Genomic DNA, 20,354 nt, shown 5'->3' with positions numbered 1-20,354 from the left:
ACAACCAATCCTGTTTCACACAATGTATGTGGCAGGACAGTGTCCCATGCCACGACGCTGTTCTTCCTGCATTTGCTGCCTTCATATAAAACTGGCATGATGGACTTGCTTCTGTCGTCTGCTTTAGTTTTGAGCATCAAAGGGCCACAGACTGACTTGCTTTGTATGCCAGAAAGTGAGTTTGGAGGGGACCATCCACACTTAGCAAACAAGTTCCACTACAGATGGAAGTCTTAGGAAAAGACTGGAAGAAAATATGGCCTGGGGAAGACAGGTTAATTGCCTATAAATAATAATAAAAAAGTCTTAAAAAAAAAAAGGGACATTTGTTTTATCAGTTAGTGAAGTCAAACCAAGTAGTATTAGACTAACATCATGGCAGGGAATATTTAATGCTTTACAAAATACTCTCAAAAAGCCATTCAAGCAATTGATCAGGCTGCCAGAGAGGAATGAAGAATAATTTTCACAGGCAGTATATAAAATTCTCATCTTTTTCTCTGAACCATGGAAAAAAAAATCAAATCCAACTAGCTAAAATGAAAAGAGAATTATATCAGCTAATATACTTGGGTACTGCTGAACCATTCCCAGCTTGAGGTGACCTGGAGGTTTCTCAGATGTTGGTGGAATGGGTGATGAGCTTTGCAACACAGTCTGCCTCAGCTGGCTGGAAGACAAACAGAGCATACACATGCATATTTATGGGAGGTAACTAATGCCTTTACCGTTCTCAAATCCAAAGTGTATAAGGTGGCCCAGTGCTTATTCTAAGCTTAGTCCTAAGTGACAGATATGTTAAGAAAACGATATATTGTCTGGATGCCTTTTGAATGCATCTAGGCAACAAATTCAACCCAATAATAACTGATTAAGCCTTATGGTTTTTTGTTGGTTTTTTTTTTCCTTTTCACAAACTTTCAGGAAGATTGAAATTAAGTATTTTCAGTGATTGCAAGGAAACTGAGAAAAATGCAATGAATGTAGATACTGCTTTTGGTTAGAAGTGCTGTATCTTGACTGCCAGTCGCATCCAGTGTGGACAACCCACAGCAACACAGGAGCAGTATGAACTTCCCACCACTTGCCGCCTTTCGGCCGTAGATATCCATTTATCCATTTCCTCCCGTAGACTCTGCTCTGCTAGCAGTCACTGCCAGTGGAGACATCTACATTGGGAATGGTAACGTATTATGCCACCACAGCTCGATTCAGCAGAGCTTAATTGATGTGCAGCTTTTACCAGGTTGACATTTGATGTGCTTTCAAGTACTGGTACATTTTGTTAGCAAGGCATGAGGCCAGCGCCAGCTCAGCTGGCAGCAGGGTACAACTTCACTGCAAGCAAATTTACCTGTTGTGTTGGCAGACTTAATGAACCTGCAGCAAGCACTGTGCCACAGAGGTTAGGGTGCTTTGGGCCCTTGTGTGGAAGCACTTCTACATCATGTTGTTGTCTGTTGCATAGTTACAATCAAAGTCATCCAGACTTTGCAGGCTGTACAGCTACTTTGGTTGTTTCCTGATGCTGCTCTACCCCTGACATATCCCTCCCCATCTTTAACCCTGCTACTGGTAGGTTCAGCCATGTAAGAAGTTGGTGATGCCAAGGAATCTGTGGGAATCTTGGCTCTCAGTTGGATGAATCTAGGCTCAGTAAGAATTGATGCTTCAAGGGTTTTGTTCGTTGGTCCTCCTCTCCTTCTAGTAACAAGTAAGAGAGGAAGTGACATGACCGCAGCATGTCTTTGACAATCCCTACCTACAATGTCCAATTGTAGGTCCGTTAAGGGGAAATGGACCTATAGTCCATTAAGGTGAAAGTGACCAATGCAAAGGGAAAGAAGATTGGCTACATTATTAAAACAGTAGGTGGGAAGACAAAGGTTCACAGATCATAAAGTCAAAAATACATCTTCCACCTTCTGGAGATGAGTCCTTCTTTCACTGCTCTCCAGCAGTACATCTGAAGTAATTTTTTTTTTTTTTTTTTTTTGCCTTCTGGAGTTATTATGAGGAAAGGCTGCTGACTCCTTACCTGTTCCTTTGGCATTGGAACTGTATTTAGAAGACGAACCAGAAAAACCCCAGTCATGAGGCAAAGCTTTGCCATACCAGTTTATGCTGGTTTCTCACTCAAGAGCCATCTGTGGATGGTTACATGGTGGCCAATATTTTATCCATTTCTACAAACAAAACATGTACACCAGAATTTTATAATCTGCTTGCGAAGAGTCATTCAATAACCTCTTTCTATTGTTCAATCCTAATAAGCTTTGGATGCTAAAATGCAAGGGAGGCCAGAGAAAAGCAATAAAACAATACCCACACTGCCTGTCACTGAAAGCAATGCTGCTGAAGAAGACTGGGAATACATGTTGCAGAAGTGATCTAATTCCTGGTAGCCACTGGGTGTATATGGTAATGGTTATTGATGCAGCAGGCTGCTGTGCAACACAGCGTGCCATAGCCAGCAGACACTGCAGGCATTTCACTACAGTTCGGTTCAGCAAGGCAAACAGTTTTGGGGGTGAGAAAGCAGAAAGCATCCTTCACCTGGTCCAGAACAGCATTGTCAGAGTGCGGGACATACTGCTCTCTTTATACCAGATTATTTCTGGCCTAATTCTGTGACGATTCTCTGGATTCATGACAATGACACCAAGAGCAGAATCTGACTTTGTGGCTCTTTTGCCACATGGTGGAAAATACTCCAAGTAATTAAAGAGAAATGTAAATTAAAAAGAAGTAGGCCCTGATCTGCTAGAATTCGCCTCTCACCTCCTTCTGCTGCTTTATATTGCTCTGTGGTCAGATCATCTGCTGCCTGGTCTTGGGGATGCTGCTCTCATTTCCAAATCCTTGGACTTTCAGGTCTTTATTTCATGCTGCTGATCCTCTGCTATGTTTAAACCTTCTCTAAGTGCAATACCCAGAAATTAATGTCCTCCCTGCCAACACAATTTGGTTTTATGCAAGCAGTACCTATATTCAGCATTCTTTGTCTCTCTAAAATGAGCTTCCAGGTAGGTATAAAAATGTTATCCCTCGCCTCCTCAGTCCTCCAGCCTACCTATTCCTAAAAAATGAACTCTATGAGCCCCTATAAATGGCAACTAATCAATTAATGACTATCAACTTTATGATCACAGTGGAAAAGATTCGTTCCCAATGCATTATTCGGGATTAGTTTCTATCACAGCTTAAGGGTCCAACTAGCATCTCAGTCACCTCTTCATGCTGTCTCTGTTATCTCTTCTAGCACTGAAAAAAACCCCTGTCTTATTAAATCAAGAATTCCTTTAAGGCCATGAAAAAGTAACGCTAGTAGTAAAACAACTTTGCAATATCCTTACTGACCACACTGCAACTATTTCAAAACCTATGGGTACAAAACTTGTTTATTCTGTTTATAAATACATCTCAAAAAGTAAACCAGGAAAAAAAAAATATGCACTGAATCAAACAAGACCCCAAGGAGCACACAAAGTTAATCTCTGACTGGACCATCAAGAATAAAATTTAGGTATCTTGTGACTCCCAGCACAGCTGCCAGAGCTGGTGAACTGCACTGATATATCTGCATCCCTATGAACGCTGGACTCAACTTCCATAAAAATCATTCCAAGGCTAATGAAGTTTATGCTTCCCTAGGAGAATTTTTATTTTAATAGAGACCTGCAAGATACTCTTCTGGGCAAGCCAGAAGAGAGGGTGCCATCAAGGTGAGCTGGGGCAACACCCTCACTGGCGAGGGCTCAGTCCCACAGCACTCAAGCAAGAGTAGGGCAGGTCTAGTGACAGTAATCAGGGTCAGCTAAAGGTTCAGTGACCTTTAATCTCATCTGTAGAAATAAGGCAGATCCAAAGCCAAGCCAGAAAGTCAAACCGGTGAGTTGGGTCAGGTTCAGCATGGTATATGGCCAGGCAGAGCAGACCTATGACATGGCTCAGGGAAAGACCAAGAGCAAGAGACTGAGCTTCATTTTATCTCCCAAGCAAAGGAGCGCTGCTCCCACGGAGCCATCCCACAGCTCTTTCTCACAGCAGCGTAATAGAAGGATACAGAGCAGTGTGCATCATGGGTCACCCAGACCCCTGGAGCAAGGGGAAGATAGGCAGATAGTGTCAGTGCACTCAGGTTCCTGCAGAAACTTTGGCACAAAGCAGCTACCTCTATACTCATAACTCAAAAAGGAATGAGGCATGGCCAGCATGACAAATGCTGGCTTTCCATCACCCATACATGCTTTTTGATGCAGCTTTGTCCTATTATCCCAAAGAATGACCCAGGTTCAGCACAGCACATCCCAGTGATCATGCCTAACAGACAGTTTGGATGCTGTCACCTCCTTCCTGCATGGGAGATGTCTCTGCTCTTTGCAGAGGGGGTGGATGAGATGACCTTTAAAGGTCTCCTCCAACCCAAACTATTCTACAATTCTATGATTCCATAATTTAACCCTGGGGACATGACCAGGCCTTGGATCCACAGGACAGCCTCTGGCCTTATTTTACTCAGCAGGGTAGACGCATTCCCTGCTGAATTCTACCAGAACATTAATTTTCCCCTCTTCCAATAAATCCTCCTTATTTCCAGCCTGATGCTAATCAAACATAACCAGGACTCAGAAACCCAACAGTCTGTTAAAGTGAAATGTGATGATTATCTGTTACTCTTGAAGGCAAGTGCAATGCCAACCCAGCTCCCACACACCTCACCTTTCATGTCTGTGTGGCTTAACTACCTTATCCAAAGGACTACCGAGGACAAACGTTATAATTTTATTGACTCCTCTCCTGTGGAAATAATTTGGAGAATAAGCAGTGCTTGCAAACCAGGTCCAGGAGACCTGGAAGCCAGGTAGAAAATATTTGGATAAAATAAAATGATTTACAGGTTTTGTACCCAACAGCTGCTCTAACTAAAGTTGACAGAAAATGCTGAGTCTCATCACCTCTGTCAAATTAAATCAGTGATTTTGGTCCCTAAAGCAAGTGCCTAACAGGAACACAACTTTTTTGAGGGGAGGAGGCAAGGGAGGACGAGAGGATGAGAATGAAAATCAACGAATGATTCATAGCTGCAACATTTTCTGATTAGATAATGATGGCTTGTGATACAATATGAACATGTCCTGTTTACATTGCACCTTGCAGCATGATCTGACAGGCAACAGTAAAAGCAATTATAGAAACACCATTCCTGAAATATGTTTCACGAGATACTGTAACAGATATCCAGTGCTGGAGACTCTCAAAATCTCCCCAGAAAGTGTTTCAGTCTCCTTATCATTAGACAGCTTTTCTTAATATCTACCCTGATTCTTTCTTACTGCAGTTTAAGACTATTACTTCTTGTTCTTCCCATCTGTAATAAACAAAAAAGCAATTATTACTGTTTTCTTCTTTGCAGCCAACTTATGTACCAAGAGACTGTTATCTTCACCTCCATCTTTTCCTTTTTTAGCTTAACCAACTCTTTTTGTAATCTCTCCTCTACAGTCAGGCTGGCAAGCTTTCAGATCACTCCTACTGCTTTCCTGTAAACTCTCAGTAACTGACCCGTGCCTCACAGTGAGTGCCCAACACCAGACAGCACATTAAATTTTCCTAGTCTAATGTAATAAAGACTCACACCAAAGTCACATTAAAAAATATTTTTAAGGAACCTAAAGCACATGGTCTCAACCCAGACACCACCCATCACTGAAGTAAGAACTCAGACTCAAACAATAACGTGGCACAATAAACTGCCCTGCAATGGGATCTGTCCAACCAAGGGTGGATCATAATCCAGCTACATAAACACAAGCACGTGGCTATGGGATGCCCTGTGGTATATGACACATCCACATAGAGTTGAGTAATGTGGCACAGGCCAGGTTTGAGACTGTAACAGACCTCAAAGTCAGTGGGAGTTGATCACATCATTGATCCCATTCTCGAATAGACTTATACATGAATCATAATGCTTCCTAGACTGGTAGTGAATATGCAGGGTACCTAGACAACACATCCAGTGATGCATTCCTAAATTGGATACACCCAAAGTTAGTTGAGATGACTCCTATTCCATGCATCAACTGAGCTATAGTGAATTCTATCTTCATGTTCTTCGCTTGTGCCAAAGATACAGAGTACTTGGATTTTCTTTTGGTTAAGATGTAAGGAAACATGGCTAAGATGTGTCATCCTGCATCGCTGAAAGCTCAGCGGACGTCGGTGATTCTACTCAGAGCTGACATGCAGCTATTTGCCAAGCAGCAAGAGACCAGTTACAATGTTCAGGTTTGTGTTTTACACAACTATAACATGGGTAACTAAGCCACGCAAATAGTGAGCAAAAACTAACCTTAATTGTTTCTTCACTAGTTTCAGATATATTTAAATCTTGCACAGACACGGAGAAACATTGCTCAACATCAGCAGGATCTCAATCCCTGAGGTTAGATTACACAGATAACAGTATAAAATAAAATAGAAAAAAAAGTTTTAACACAAAAGAAAAGGGTATTCTGAAGCAGAAAGTTCATTCAAAATAACAAAAAATACTTATTATGGACTGTATTATTGGACAGGATAGTGTTGAGTTGATTTAGAACAAGAAGCAAGCAGAGATTTTGTTTCATGTCCATAGCTGCATGGTTGCACGTCCAACAATATTACTGAAGAAGAACTGGGAAAAAAAAAAAAAAAAAAAAAAGAAACTTGAGTCTTTGAACCTGAAATGAAAGTAACTAGAAGGAACTTCATGGTACTACACTTCTGTCTACTTGACGGTTTCTTACATATTTCTCTGAAACATTTGTGTTCAGACCTATGCTATTGAACTTCAGATGTCTAATTCAGGAGCTCAGAATAGGAAGCCAGCTGTTCCACACTCCCTCTAAAAGCAACAGAGTGAAGCAGGCACCTTCAGACAATGGTTCAGCCCACATAACATCAAGATCACAGAATGCCTTGGAAAGATGGGATTTATAAATAAAGGCAGGAGGGTCTCATTTCGTTTTTCGTTTCAGAGTCTTGGGGATGTATGCATTGCGTGCTTTCCCAGTAATAATAAAGAATTAAGCAAGGTATATTCAGTTATATGAATATATGGCATTTATATTCCTTTTAGGTCAAAGAAAGAGGAACTTGAAGAAAAATATGATCATGGCATATTTTTTTATATAAGTGTGATAGCTGAGATCAGTTGTTATTACATCCTTATACTGCTAAACATTCAATAATATACCCTTTCTCTTTTAAAGAGACAACTGGGAAGACAGTCAGGGAAAGGGAGATTATGAGTAGAATTTAAGATTACTTTGCTTAGACGAAAATAAACTCACCTGTATTAAATCAGCAAATATGACCTGCATAGTGAATCGAGCTCTATTCTACTTCCATTAATGACAATAAGTGTGCCTTTGATATCAGTGAAAGCCTGAAGTTACAGATTATTTCCTCTTCTTTAAACTACTTAAAAAAAATGTTTCAGGAGCAGAGTAATGCCCTCTGGGACAGACTCTAAAGAGTAAAGAAATACAAACAGAGTTTATTTTTTTTTTTTATATGTTTCAGATCTGTGTAAGAAAAAAGTCTTTACAGTAAAAAGAACCAATGCAAGAATTGTTTCTCATAAACGGACAGCACTGTTCCTATAAAAATAAAAAAAAGAATGATACATCGTCACTCACTAGGGAGAAAAAGCAAGCTATGGAGAATATACACAAGATGGACCCACTAAAAAAGGAGCTACTGCAGTATTGATTGTGACAAAAAAACTGCTATTAATCTTTGACCCACTGTATAAATTGTTTCTTCTAAACAGTCACCTTAAAAAATGTAATAATCAAGTTGTGGTTTATGAAGAGGACCTGGTTCCTTTAGATGTTTCCTGGTCTTCTAAAATCATTTCACAGAAGATCTTAATCACAATCTGCTCCACAAGTCAACCCAGTACCAGTCCAGGAAGGTATCTGGACAGCAGTAGTACAGCCTGGCATTAAAACTGTCTCCCTGCACGAGCACCAGTAACCCATCAGCCTCCCCAAAGTCTACTCAAGGCACTCTGCATTTTTTGTTGGCCTTTTCTGTTCCACTGGGCCCTCCAGGATGAGCTTCTATTGGACCAAAGAGAACTTTGATGTTTGTACCAGTAGAATATGAGAATGTTCACCTGGTGGTGGGCATCTAGCGTTTGCTTCTTAAACTTGGAGACCTCGTGTTTGTGGTGCTGAGTACTTTGGCACGAACACCTTTCAAAGACTGAGGAAGGGAGGAGGAAGACAAAACCAATCTGTGGTACTCCTAGCTCTTAACGCTTCCATCCCAGCTGGCAGAGACATCACAGTTGTCTTCAGAGGCACTCATGTGTAACAAAGCACTTTCCTTGCCTGCGTGTGTGGGGTCACAGTATCAGAACATGAATTCTCTATGTTTTAGCAACACAACAAGAAGCCCCCGGCAGCAGCGCACTGAAGGAGAAGTGCTTTCCTTGTCATCATACTTGTGAACTCTGGACAAGCATTCAGGAGCTTTGTTTCTCCTTGCACTTTTTCTGGATAAAAATGTCTTTACATGTTGCACACTGTGCACTAAAGGGATTGCTTTGTCTTTGGAGCACATACTTGGAGAGAGTTTGATGATGGACTTTCACCAGAACCTAGAAATAATTTAATGAAATGCATGTGGTTTCCTGATGTTGACCAAAGATTAGTTAGATACAGTACACAGGAACACAGAAAAAGATATGCTGGTGCCGATGTTAATTACTGATGGCCTCTGTAGGACCATCAATAAGAAGACAAGCCATGACAACTGGTTGTACTAGGTTGTAATTTTAGCAAAAAAGGTGTTAAAATCTTAATTCCAGAAAACCGCACACATTTACACTACCTGAGCATCAACTTTAGAGGCTAAAACTAGCCCAGGGTTAGATTTTCTACATACACCAAAACAATCTTTATAGACATCAGAAGACTCATGCTGCTAGAAGTCTGAGCAGAACCAGGCAAATGGTACCTTCCATATTCAGGAGAAGATTTTCATTTGGACAAATGTCTGAAACAAGCTTCTCCCCATTTACCAAGAACGATAATAAGACTTATCAAGTGCAACCTCAATCTCCTACATTTTTAAATTATTTGAATTGCACGGAGATCACTGATGTAAGTTTTCATTACATCAGTGTTAATTGTAATATAGGAAGTAAGCCTACAGAATGTGTTAGCTAATGATTTGTCTATCAAGAAATACAAACAACAGTAATGATAAAGACACTATTGTAGAGCCTACTAAGAGAGAATTAATAACTGGTTTACTTGGCAGGACTGCCTGCATTTATGACTACCTAGGAGTATTTGTGGGACACATTGGACAGTACCGTTTCTAGGGAAAAAATTATAAGAGGTCCATGAAATTATTTTATCCTGTAGCGAAAAAGCTTAACTGTCACAAAAGCACTAGGGCCTTAATGAATATGTATGACCTATGTCTCTTTTGGCCACGTATGTTTCCGGTTCTTCATAGGTTTCATAGCCTAATTCAATAGGCTCTACATATATCCCTCTCTTTGCCTGAATGAATTGCAAAAAAGGAAGCAACTGCACCAAACCCAATTAAATATTAACTTCCTACAAAACAAGCGCAAGGCCCATCTGAATGTTTTCAAGCTTCCTCTGTTTTAACAGTCTACAAAGTAGCTGCCAGTCTTTTGTTGACCAGAGGGTCCACAGGGAGTCTACAGCTCCAACTTTGCTCTTCTGTTAGATAACAGAAATCTACAGCAAGCTGTCTCTGTGTCAGACAATCTGTGTCCAAAATATCTGCTTTATGTTAGACAAGATTTACAAATATGTCTAAGTCACTGATTTTTAGCTTGTTATGTCCCAGGGTTTTTTTTGGTTTTTTTTTTTTTAAAAAAAAAGTCAATTGTAGGATTTTCACTGTAAGTTTCTCTAATTAGTAACTAATGTTTACTATATTATGATCAACAGCCAAGAGGTAAAATTAGTTCTCCTGATGCTTTCTAACTATCAAGCATAATTAAAAGAACTGGCACGCTTGATGTTAGAGTCCAATAAAAATATGATGAATAATATTTAGCATTATTTTTTCCCCTCAAACTTCTGTACAACTATTAGCATATAACTATGTACTGGGTGTCTCTGTCCAGGAATTGACACGAATCTTCTGTGGGAAGAGGCCATGGGCTGCCCTGTGCTTGACACAGCCAGTTCCATTCCTTTAAACCTGACAGTTCAGCCAACTTTCCACCCAAGCTTTTTCCCCACTTACCACCAAGTCTGTATCTAAACCACTTCAGCTGCATGTATCCTTACCGGACACACTACACATCCACACATATACTGTGGCATATGAAGGCACAGATCTCATGTGAGATCTTTTACTGTATATACAAGTGCTGGTGATACATAATCCTTTACCCACCCAAGTTCCACCCTGGAACATGCCTACACGCAGCAAAGCCCCTTTGCAGCCGGCTCACACTCCACTGAGCTGTTTACCCCCTCCACGCTCACCTGAGGAGCTCTCTTCTTCCCAGATCAGGATTTAAGCTGTGGGGGGCTTTGGGCAGCCCGTCATTGAGAGGCTTTGGGCAGCCACTCATTGCAGACAGGTGTGCACAGAACTGGTTTGCAGGTGAGCTCAGAGAGCCAGACTGAGTGCTAATTGCTTCCTCACTACATTTGAAGGCATCATCACTCTGCAACCTGGCACCCAGACAGTGAACAAAACCTTTTCATTATTTTCACACCCAGGGCTTGGAAGCAAGCAGGAAAAGCCTGCAGAGATTTCAGAAAGAGCCCTTAGCATACACTTTAATGTCTAAGCTTTTATTTTAGTCATGGTAGAACTACTCAACTCCCCCCATAAAGACATGGGAGTGTATCACATAGCTCCAAAGTACACATTCACTGGGAGGCCAGCTGAATCTTCTTCCAGTCTCTATTGACTGCATTGAGTTGGCCACACACAAGTATCCAGTGCCATTTGAGATGACCTCCAGCTGCAAGCCCAGGAGCCCACAGGTTTCCTGTAGCAGGGACTACTCATATCTGTCAGCCTTACATGTCTATTTAGGATTCCCAAGTGCATCTCAAATGGCCCTAGATGCTTGTTTAGTGCAACTGAATTGTACCATCTGTATCCACCAGACACAAATGGGAATTTAGACACTCAAATCAGATGTAGGTCCCTGCAGAGCAGACAGGTGTCTTTACTTCAAACTAAACCCAGCCAAGCTTACTCCTTTAGCTGTTAAGGGAAGCACTGATACATGTCATATTATTGTGGAACAGGTCTAGACATTAAAAACAGATTTTCTGAGGCCTACATCCACTCACTGTGCCATCTGATTTAAAAAGCCAGTGAGAGCTATGCTTGGTCACCATACTGCGTGTGAGAACATGATGAGGAAGCCTATCACTCACAGAAATGCACATACACATCAACTCAGTCAGGAATACAGGAATGGCTGAATACTGCCAAGGACTGGGCTGAGCTGCCCAGCCTGAACTCATAACAGTGATGTAGAACAAACTGAAGAGACAGCAGAGCTGACCACGCAAAAACAAGCTATGGCCTAGCAGCGGCAACTCTTTTCCTATAATCTTCCAAATAAGGACAATCCTTCTGTGATATAATTGTAGAAAATGTTTCTCTGAAGACCAGGAAGTCAAGCCTTTCTTATCACTTTTGTCTAAAGAAATCCTTTATCCTCAGAATGAAAGGTATGCAATTACTTTTTCGAAGTAAAGAGAAAACCCATTTTGTCCCACTGATCTCCATGCTTTTAATTCTTCATTCCAAAATGTCTTCAAGAGCTTTGGGTGTTGCTGAAGTCAGATTTAGTGAGAGTATAATTCACTCTCTTTTATCCTCTCGAACATAAGTTGTACTTAACAATTCCTGTTCTCCACTTCTGATAGTGCCAGGCCATGACCTGATAGCTGTACAACAAATGTGTCCTACCAGGCCTGTGATTTCTTTCAGGAATATGGAAAAGACCTTTGATTAAAGTGCTTCAGGTTCTGTCAAAATGGAAAGAAAAGCAATTTAATCTTCTGTAACTTCTTTCTCCCTACATGTAATTTTCCCTTCATGATCAATATAGTTATTAAAACACAATAAAGGCATAAGAATTTACTTTCTCAGCTACTTCAGACTGTTCGAGATGCCCCAGGTTCCCTGTAACATTTAAACAGAGCTGGCAGAGGTGACTTGTGATTTTGGGAGGCACAACAGACTTCCGCAGGGGAAGCCAGAAACACAGCAGGATTCTTCACTCAGCACAAAGGGATACTAAATATTTATTTTTAGGCAAAGAAATCAAACCCTAGCTGCCTAGTAGTTAAGCGCTTTTTTGAAGGTACTTGTCTATCAGCATGAAGGCAAGACGTTCACCTACAGGGCACTCCTCATCACAGACTAAGGCACTATATCTAAGAGAAGCAGGATGAACCGTCTTCCAGAGGTATGTGCAAAGGAAGCTGAGCTTGTGGTACTAGCTGCCTAAATTTTAAGTACCAAGTCAGATGAGATAACACTACACTGACTATGGGTCCCTGCACTGTCCCTATGATAAAGATGAGCTGATAAACTGATGCTTACGACAATCAAATAAAAGATCAAGGCACAGAAATCAGAATATAACTCCCCATACTAGAATTCAACTATTAGTTTCACTGTGTCTTTGCAAACCAAGGTGGCATCTTTACTGAAATTTATTGTCAAAACTCAGTGAAATACCTCACGAATGGTGGCACTGTTTGGATGGTGCCCCCATGCCAGAAAGGAGTCACTCAGAAAGCGAACCACAAAACACTGCTACCTGCATGTGCAGATTTCCAGCAGAGGTTTCCAGAATGAACACTGACCAAGCTTGACCATTTTGCTACTTGATGAAATCTGACAAGCTCACAGCCCAGCATAATACCTCTTCAGGCTATACAGCTGTGACTCAAACTGGGATACTTAGTTTCTGCTCCTGGTTTTCATGGATCCAGGTTAGCTATACGTTTCCAGTGCTAATATTCCTAACTTCCTGGTATTCCTAGCCCATTAAGAGGCAAGTTTAATACCATTTCTCCAAGTTTTGACCTTTGGGCAATGCAATTGATTACATATGCCGCCACTGGGCACAAGGATAACTCTAAGTGTGGTTTTCCACTCGGTAACCAAGGATTTCTATTCACTTCTCTGTTAAATGAGGCCATTAAGAGAAATGTATCTCACTAGTTTATGCTGCTGTCAGCAAGGGAAAATTGCTTTTTAATCTCTGACCCTCAAAATGAAATTGTACCCTGGAAAGAGATTTTATTAAACAAATGAAATAGAAAAACAGAAGAGAGTATGTGATTTCCTTCTGGCATCTCTGAATTGTCACAGATCAGACTTGTTCGGCTTTCACACACAAAATCCTTGCCTGTGAAACACTGGATCCAAACCATCATGAATAATTTAACCAATATTCCCACAACTTGCCTTAATACAGTCCCAGTGCTGCATGACAAGGTGAACAACTGGTAAAGGCTACAGGTTACCCGCTTATCTCACCAGCCAAAGCAGCTTCATTAGGAATGCCTCAGCACTAAATTTGCTCCTAACCCTTCTGTCATATCCTTCCCTTCTCCTCCACTCTTGCCTTTTCCATTTCCTCCTTGAGTGATTTGTGCTTAAATAAAAAGTGAGCTCACTATAGAAAAAAGTTAGGGTTTTTTTTCCCTTCCTAAAATCCTACTGGGCACGGTTTATAACAAAAGAACGATTAAGCTACCACCTGGCGGAGTCGACTTTCTCTTTTTGATGGTACAAATGCAGAGCTGTTCAGCTGTGATCACAAATAACCTGAAAGATTTTACCTTCACATGCAAGAGCACCTACCTTCATGACTTCCAAAGCTCTAAAAAAATCCCTTACCCAATAAATATTTGATCACAGATCTATTATTTACAGAAAACAAAGATAGGTTTAAATAAATGTTATTGCTCACACCTCACTGAGGTTAAGTTGCTGCATTCATGCAGCTCATTTATCACTTGGACTGCCGCTGACTTGAACACCATTTCCTATGGTAAGCAGCTGTTTTGTAAATGGGCTGCATTACAATACAGTAAAAACCCACGCACAAACAGAAGTTACTTCAAAATAAAACGCTTTTAAATCTGAAACCTCAGCCTGTCTTTCACAGGGAGCAAGTGAAGCAAGGAAAAAAGGAAGTGTAAGTTTTATCCCAACGACCTGCTGCTGCTGCTGTTGCTGCCTGTTTGTTGAGGGAACATAAAGGGTGAACAAATTGAATTGTTTGAAACACTGCTCTCACTCACTGGCCACAGCAGGTTGCCAAGCCAAAAGGATCCTGAAAGTAGGGGCAGGCACACAGCAATGAGTTGCTTGAAGGCTCTGTAGCAATACAGACCATGTGGGAGCATATCTGACAGGTGATCCAGGCAAACATCCCTATGTGGAAGGTTTTGAGCAAGCTGGTCCAGCAAATTAGCAGGATCATTATAAGGGAATGGAGTGTTCGAGGCAGCAGTGTTGCTGACAGCCATGCATCAACAGGGGAGGACTGAGAGACTGGAGTTGAGAGTGAAAATGAAAAGTTATGGCTTAATGGGAGAGGGAAGGAGAAGAAGGAAAACAAGTGCTATGGAGGAGAAATTGCTTTGAAGTTGATGAAATCAGTTCTTAGTGGGAAGCCCAGGCAGAGATTTCAGAATGGAGCTGGTGTGAAAGTGTTGCTGCAGGCTGAGAAACAGAAAGTAGAAAGGGACTGCAAATTGGTTGGGGTTTGAGAGATTCAGGCAATTTGGGGAGGACTTCTTTTACTAACTGAAGATCATGGCATGGAATCATGAGGACTCTGGATGGCAGCAAAGTTTCCTTCTGCTGCTGAAGAGGGGGATTAAGGCTCAGTCATGTTTTTACACAGTCACTTCAGTAATGGCTTTTGCTTGGAGTCCTTACAGAGCTTCGAGCTCCTATTGCAGCTTTACTTCAGCTCCCATCACTTTCACAGGCAGAAATAGCCAAAAGAAAGAATAGCTTCATAATCCCCCAAATAAAACTTCCAAGTGATAATTACCCAAAGAAGCAGCAAACTCAGCCACACTCTCACTGGTGACAGACACAGCTAAGCAGCAGAAACATGAGGTTGATTGTATACACTGAATCTTATAGTTCGCAGTAGGCTGCCATTACATCTCAGTCATGAATCTGCCTTACGAGCATTTAGCCTCTTCTCGTCCTAGGAGATTAAGTAGTTACAAAGCTGTGTTTGCATCGAGATTTCAACCATGCCAGTCCACCACAGCTTCACAGCATGCTGAGTGGCTGTGGCAGGAGATGTCAGGGTGCAATCCCATCATATTATGGTGCTAACTGACTGTACACAGTAGTTTTAAAATGATTAGCTTTAAGCAACTTAATGGCAGCTTGTCAGCATCTTTGGGCATACCCATAGGGAAGAGGAGAAGACAATCTTCATTACCATAGTATTTATAAGGAGCAACTGCTTTAAGAGGCTGGCATGACAGGAAATTTCAAAGACTCTGAGAAGGTGATTTTTGAAACTCAAATATTTGTTTTTGTGCTTTTTTTTTTAAAAAAAAAAAAAAAACAACAAACCAATGAGATGTTTGTGCAAAAATGGAAGCCAGTTCTTTATTAGTGGTCCCCAGGCAGTAAGATCTCTTTGCAAATGTCACAGATTTACAAGGCTTTTTTCCTTAAAGCTCCAGCCTTCAAAGTGCCCCTCTGTGTATTGCTGAAAGCTAGACCCAGGAATTGCTTCTTTGCAGGAAAAAAAACTCATTGTTCTTAGACTACACAAGTGGGTCACTGAACTATTGCTGGCCTTTATGATGCCAGTGAATCCAAATTAGCTTGACTTCCACAGAGGATACAGGGAAGCAAAGCAACCTGCATTAATCAGGGCAACACAAGCAGCTCTTCCAAAACAAATTAGCTTCAACAGTCAGCACACAGAGTCCTTCAGTCAGTGCGGCCAAGCTGAATTTAGGCCAAAACTTCGCGTCAAAAAGAGTAACTGGTTTAATATGTATCCGCAGAGTCTGCATTTGTTTCTTTTTCTTCCTCTCAATCCATCTGCAGGAAGCTATGAACAAACCAAGCAAAGTAAAACTGCTCATCTCACCGCCGCCAGTGCCTCTCTGTGATGTCCAGCCCACCTAAGCTAATCTCAAAGGCAGGTATTGAGGCCATCAGGTGTCTACATCTCCCCTTTTTTTTTCCAATAAAGGGATGGGTGATAGGCATAGGAATAACGTTCCCTTGAAAATGTTTGTGACGTAATTGCTGTCATTTGGATTTTAATACACAAAGGAGAGAATAGACATGGCCGGAGAGGCAGTCACCAGATCTATGTCAGACATCTCCTGTGAGATGAGACAAGTTGCATGCTGGAAGCAATTCCTCCTCCTGGCTGGTACGAAGGGAGTTCAGACACAGATATACATGTCTCCACCAAACACACTCACATTTGTTCCAATAAATCCCTATCTTCCAGCGAGCAGTTTGACCCATGTTAAAACCATTTTCTCCAGGGACATTTCAGGAGACAAATCTGGGCCATTGGTATCAGATGGCAAGGGTTATTATTTCTGCTTTAGGTCTGAGAGATAGGAGACCCTCACAGAAAAAAAGAGACCCTGAAGCAAGTTTACTGCAGGAGATTACTTCTTCTGGCTTCTCTCTGCCAGACTTGTTTGACTCTCAGTTGGTTTTTAAACTTGAATTTTCTAGTGAGAAGCAGGGCAGTAAAGTAAAACTGTCAAGTTTCTGTGACCAAGAGCAGTTTCATGTGGAAACAGGCCTCTGTTCCTCTGCTCTTGGTATCAATATCCAACATTTATGCTTTCATCTGCATTTTGACGCTGCATGTTCCTACAGATAATGCAGTGGCCCAGCTTAACTGTTACCTATAGTAAAAATAAGTTTAAGAACAAACAATTCTTCTGTAATGATAATAATTTAAAATGAGAGGGAAAATCCACTAATAATTAAAAAAAAAACAAAACCAAAACCAACACCAAAACTACTTCTTTCAAAGCTCTGACAGCTCCCACTAAACCTTTCACACCTATGGGATGTACCCTTTTTGCTCGTGATTAATTACAAGTTCACCTACCACATTCTCTGTTGCAGCACAGATAAAGCAAGTACCTCGCACCCAGTATAAATCAAGCAGCGCTCAAATCAGAACATATACAATGATTTACAACAGCAGGGAAAATTTATGGAAATAAAGTGAATATGACATAAGAAAAACTTTTTCTGCATCATGGATAGGCATAATGGGTATTGCTACTTTTCTATATAGTCCACAGGGTCTCTGCAATATCTGACCAACACGGAGTCCCTAGTGAATTTACATGGTGAAGCAGGGAAGTGCGACTGTTGGGGAGTGAAGCCCACAGCTGAGAAGACAGACTACAGGCAATAATGACTACAGGCAATAATGTGGCTGGCTGCCAATGATGGTAACCAGCATGGACCCAGGGACCTCCTATGGCATCTAAAGACCAAGAGCATAATGATAAACTGAGAATATGTGTTTTTCTGACCTGTCTGATTCTGCCTCTTGTAACAACAGTACCCAACCCTTTTGCTGAGACAACCTGCCTCATGTAAGATGGAGAAACACAACGGCTGGAATTTTCATTTTCTGTTTTGCCTCTATGGTGACCAGCAGAGTTACACCTATGTCATGATGTGACCTCCATGTACATGTGCATTGAAAAGGGGGAAGATGTGCAGGCCCATGGGACAGGAGATGGCCGATGGCCGGGAAAAGAGAGGAGGGAAGCAGAATCATTTGCACAGCCACCTATCGCTCCCTTCCCCAGGCTGAGAGCAGGGGCTGGCTGCGGGCTGCACTGACCCACCCCACAGCCTTGTGTAGCTGGAAAGGTGGTGACCATGACCTAACTTACCATGTGTTTCCATCACATGTTCTTTATTACCCTTGTATGGTTTTGTGAGGGGCAAGTTGTTTATTTGTTTGGGTTGTGGTTGTTTTGGGGTTTTTTGGAGGTTTTTTTTTTTTTCTTTGTGGATTGGTGAAGAGTTTAAATGGGGGAGATGAGAATTCACACAAAGTAATAAAACACTACTGTTCGCACACACATCTCAAGATGAAGGAGAACCCTAAAAAATGCAGAGGAAAGAGCTCAGCAAGAAGATATTTACATTTGTTTAAACATTTATATCATTTCAGGGAAACGAAATGCCTTATTTTGTACTAGTTAAAGAAAAGTTATTTACTGATGCTTTGCTATGTTAATGTACAAGTTGGGACTGGTGCTCCAAGTTGTATTGCTGCATTGCATTATATGCAAACATTATGTTAAATAACCAGTCATTTAATCTTCATTCCTGACAGAATTCTGTTCATTAAAGTCTACAGTAGGTCTTAAACTTGAATGTGTCAGCGATGTTGGCATTTCTGATTTCTCAATTTACGTATACATTTGTCGATATAAAAGTACTATGTACACATACACATATTTACGTACATATATACATATAAATAGGAAGAAATAACAAATGTATGTAAGTCAGTCCACATCTACAGGACAATCAGGCTGTACTAGAGGCTGTAGGTAACAGCCAAATACATTAATAAATTGGCAGTTTAACAAAGGAAGGAAAACTACTCAGTAACATTTTAAACAGTCTGTGCTTTTGATCTCTGAACAGAAGAGTAGAGAGGAAATTTAAAGTATGCAAAACTATGGCAGCTTGAAAGCAGTTCACCCACAAAGATACCTGGCTGAACATTCTCCCAAACCCATCCTAGATATTTCTGAAGCAGTCAAAACCAGACATACAAGCTGAAAGAGTGACCTATATGTGCACTGCATTAACCGTATGTATGCAAGTGGCACCAACATTGCTTCCTACAAAAGCCCTTGAGGGCTGCGTGATCAGGACTCTTCCTGTCACATTATGGAGAAAATGTCCTCTCTGATGTAAGATGAGCAGATATCACAGCACATAACCAAGAAGATGCCATTTGACAAAGCCCAAACAGCGGGCCAGCAATCGAAGTCACAAAAACTTCACCTCATTTTGTGCCCATATCTCAGGGAACCTTGTGAAAGCGGTGACAGATAGCAAGCTGGGGTTGCATGCATTTGTCTAGGGATCATCATCCAGCAACATGCAGGGTAGCTACCTGTCCTCCACAGGCCATCTGGGTTGCACATTTTCCTTGGCCGCAGAATTTTTCTGGTATTTGTCTATAAAGGCTTGTTTCAAGGGCAAGGGAGACTCCAAAGTGTTTTCCCATGAATACCAGTTAGTACACATTTATGCCCTTAGCAGTGGTTGACTGGCTATAGCTTCATCTTGATCAACATATTTGAAGAATAAAGGACCTCCTAACTGGGCAGGCTATTTCAGCAGCTCCTGCTGGCTGAAGAAAGCAGATCCTTTACACTGTGCTGCATTCATTTTCTGCCTGACTACTCTTTGACCTTCTTAGCCAAAATTGTCATTAGCTCATTTGCAGCTTTGTGATAGGCTCTACTGTCAAGTATTAAATTTATTCTAGTCTCATTTTAGACTTCATGCAGTAAAACCGCAACAGGCTATTTTAAAAGCAAATGCGGCATTACATGCAGGGTGACACACACTGTTTTGAACAGATATACTTTTAAAACCAAAACAGAGGTGAAGACCATACTTAGGTATCAAAGTTCTACAAAAATTGTTCCTATTACCCACAATCAGCAAAGTAGGTTTCACCAGAAAATGAGCTGTAGATAATTTAAAAATCGTATTAATCCCGTTCAGTGGAATAAAATGTCTGTGGCACTTACTCCTTTGATCTAAAGTCCTGCCCCAGACCTTCAGAATTCATTGTGTCCAAGAAACAACAAGGAGGCACTGTGTCTATTCACACAGAACTCAGCTACAGTTTGTCACAAGGCTCCAGATACATGAAACTCACTTCAGACTTCAACAAACCAATTCACAACTGAGATAAAAAGGAAACTAACAGCTTTTCTTCTGTCAATCCAGTGCAAGCAATAACAATTTTTTTCTTTGTTCACTTCGCCCTCCCCTGCCCCTTCATCCCTAGAAAGCACTGATTTTAACCATTGAAAAGTTCTCTCTGGTCAAGCTATTTTCACAAAGATTAATATGTGTGTGTGTGTGTGTTTTATTCTTGCTCCAACGTAGACAAAGAAAAAAAAGAAAACAACCCAACACTCAACACCAAAACCCCTACCCTCAAATTGCCTTTAAAAAGTGCTGAGCACCATTCCCATAGCCATTATTCACCAACCACATCATGTCTTTTGACAACTCAG

General features: G+C 41.1%; 1 protein-coding gene across 7 annotated transcripts in view; it reads right to left on the bottom strand.

The window, feature by feature from the left end:
- The window catches only part of TSNARE1 (t-SNARE domain containing 1), a 507,873-nt gene that overhangs the window by 159,483 nt on the left and 328,036 nt on the right, over positions 1 to 20,354 (bottom strand). The window lies entirely within an intron of this gene.

Source organism: Falco biarmicus, chromosome 3 (assembly GCF_023638135.1).
Source record: "Falco biarmicus isolate bFalBia1 chromosome 3, bFalBia1.pri, whole genome shotgun sequence".
Classification (NCBI taxonomy): Eukaryota; Metazoa; Chordata; class Aves; order Falconiformes; family Falconidae; genus Falco; species Falco biarmicus.
The sequence above is the reverse complement of the archived record's forward strand: the minus strand, read 5'-3'. Positions and strand labels throughout refer to the sequence as shown.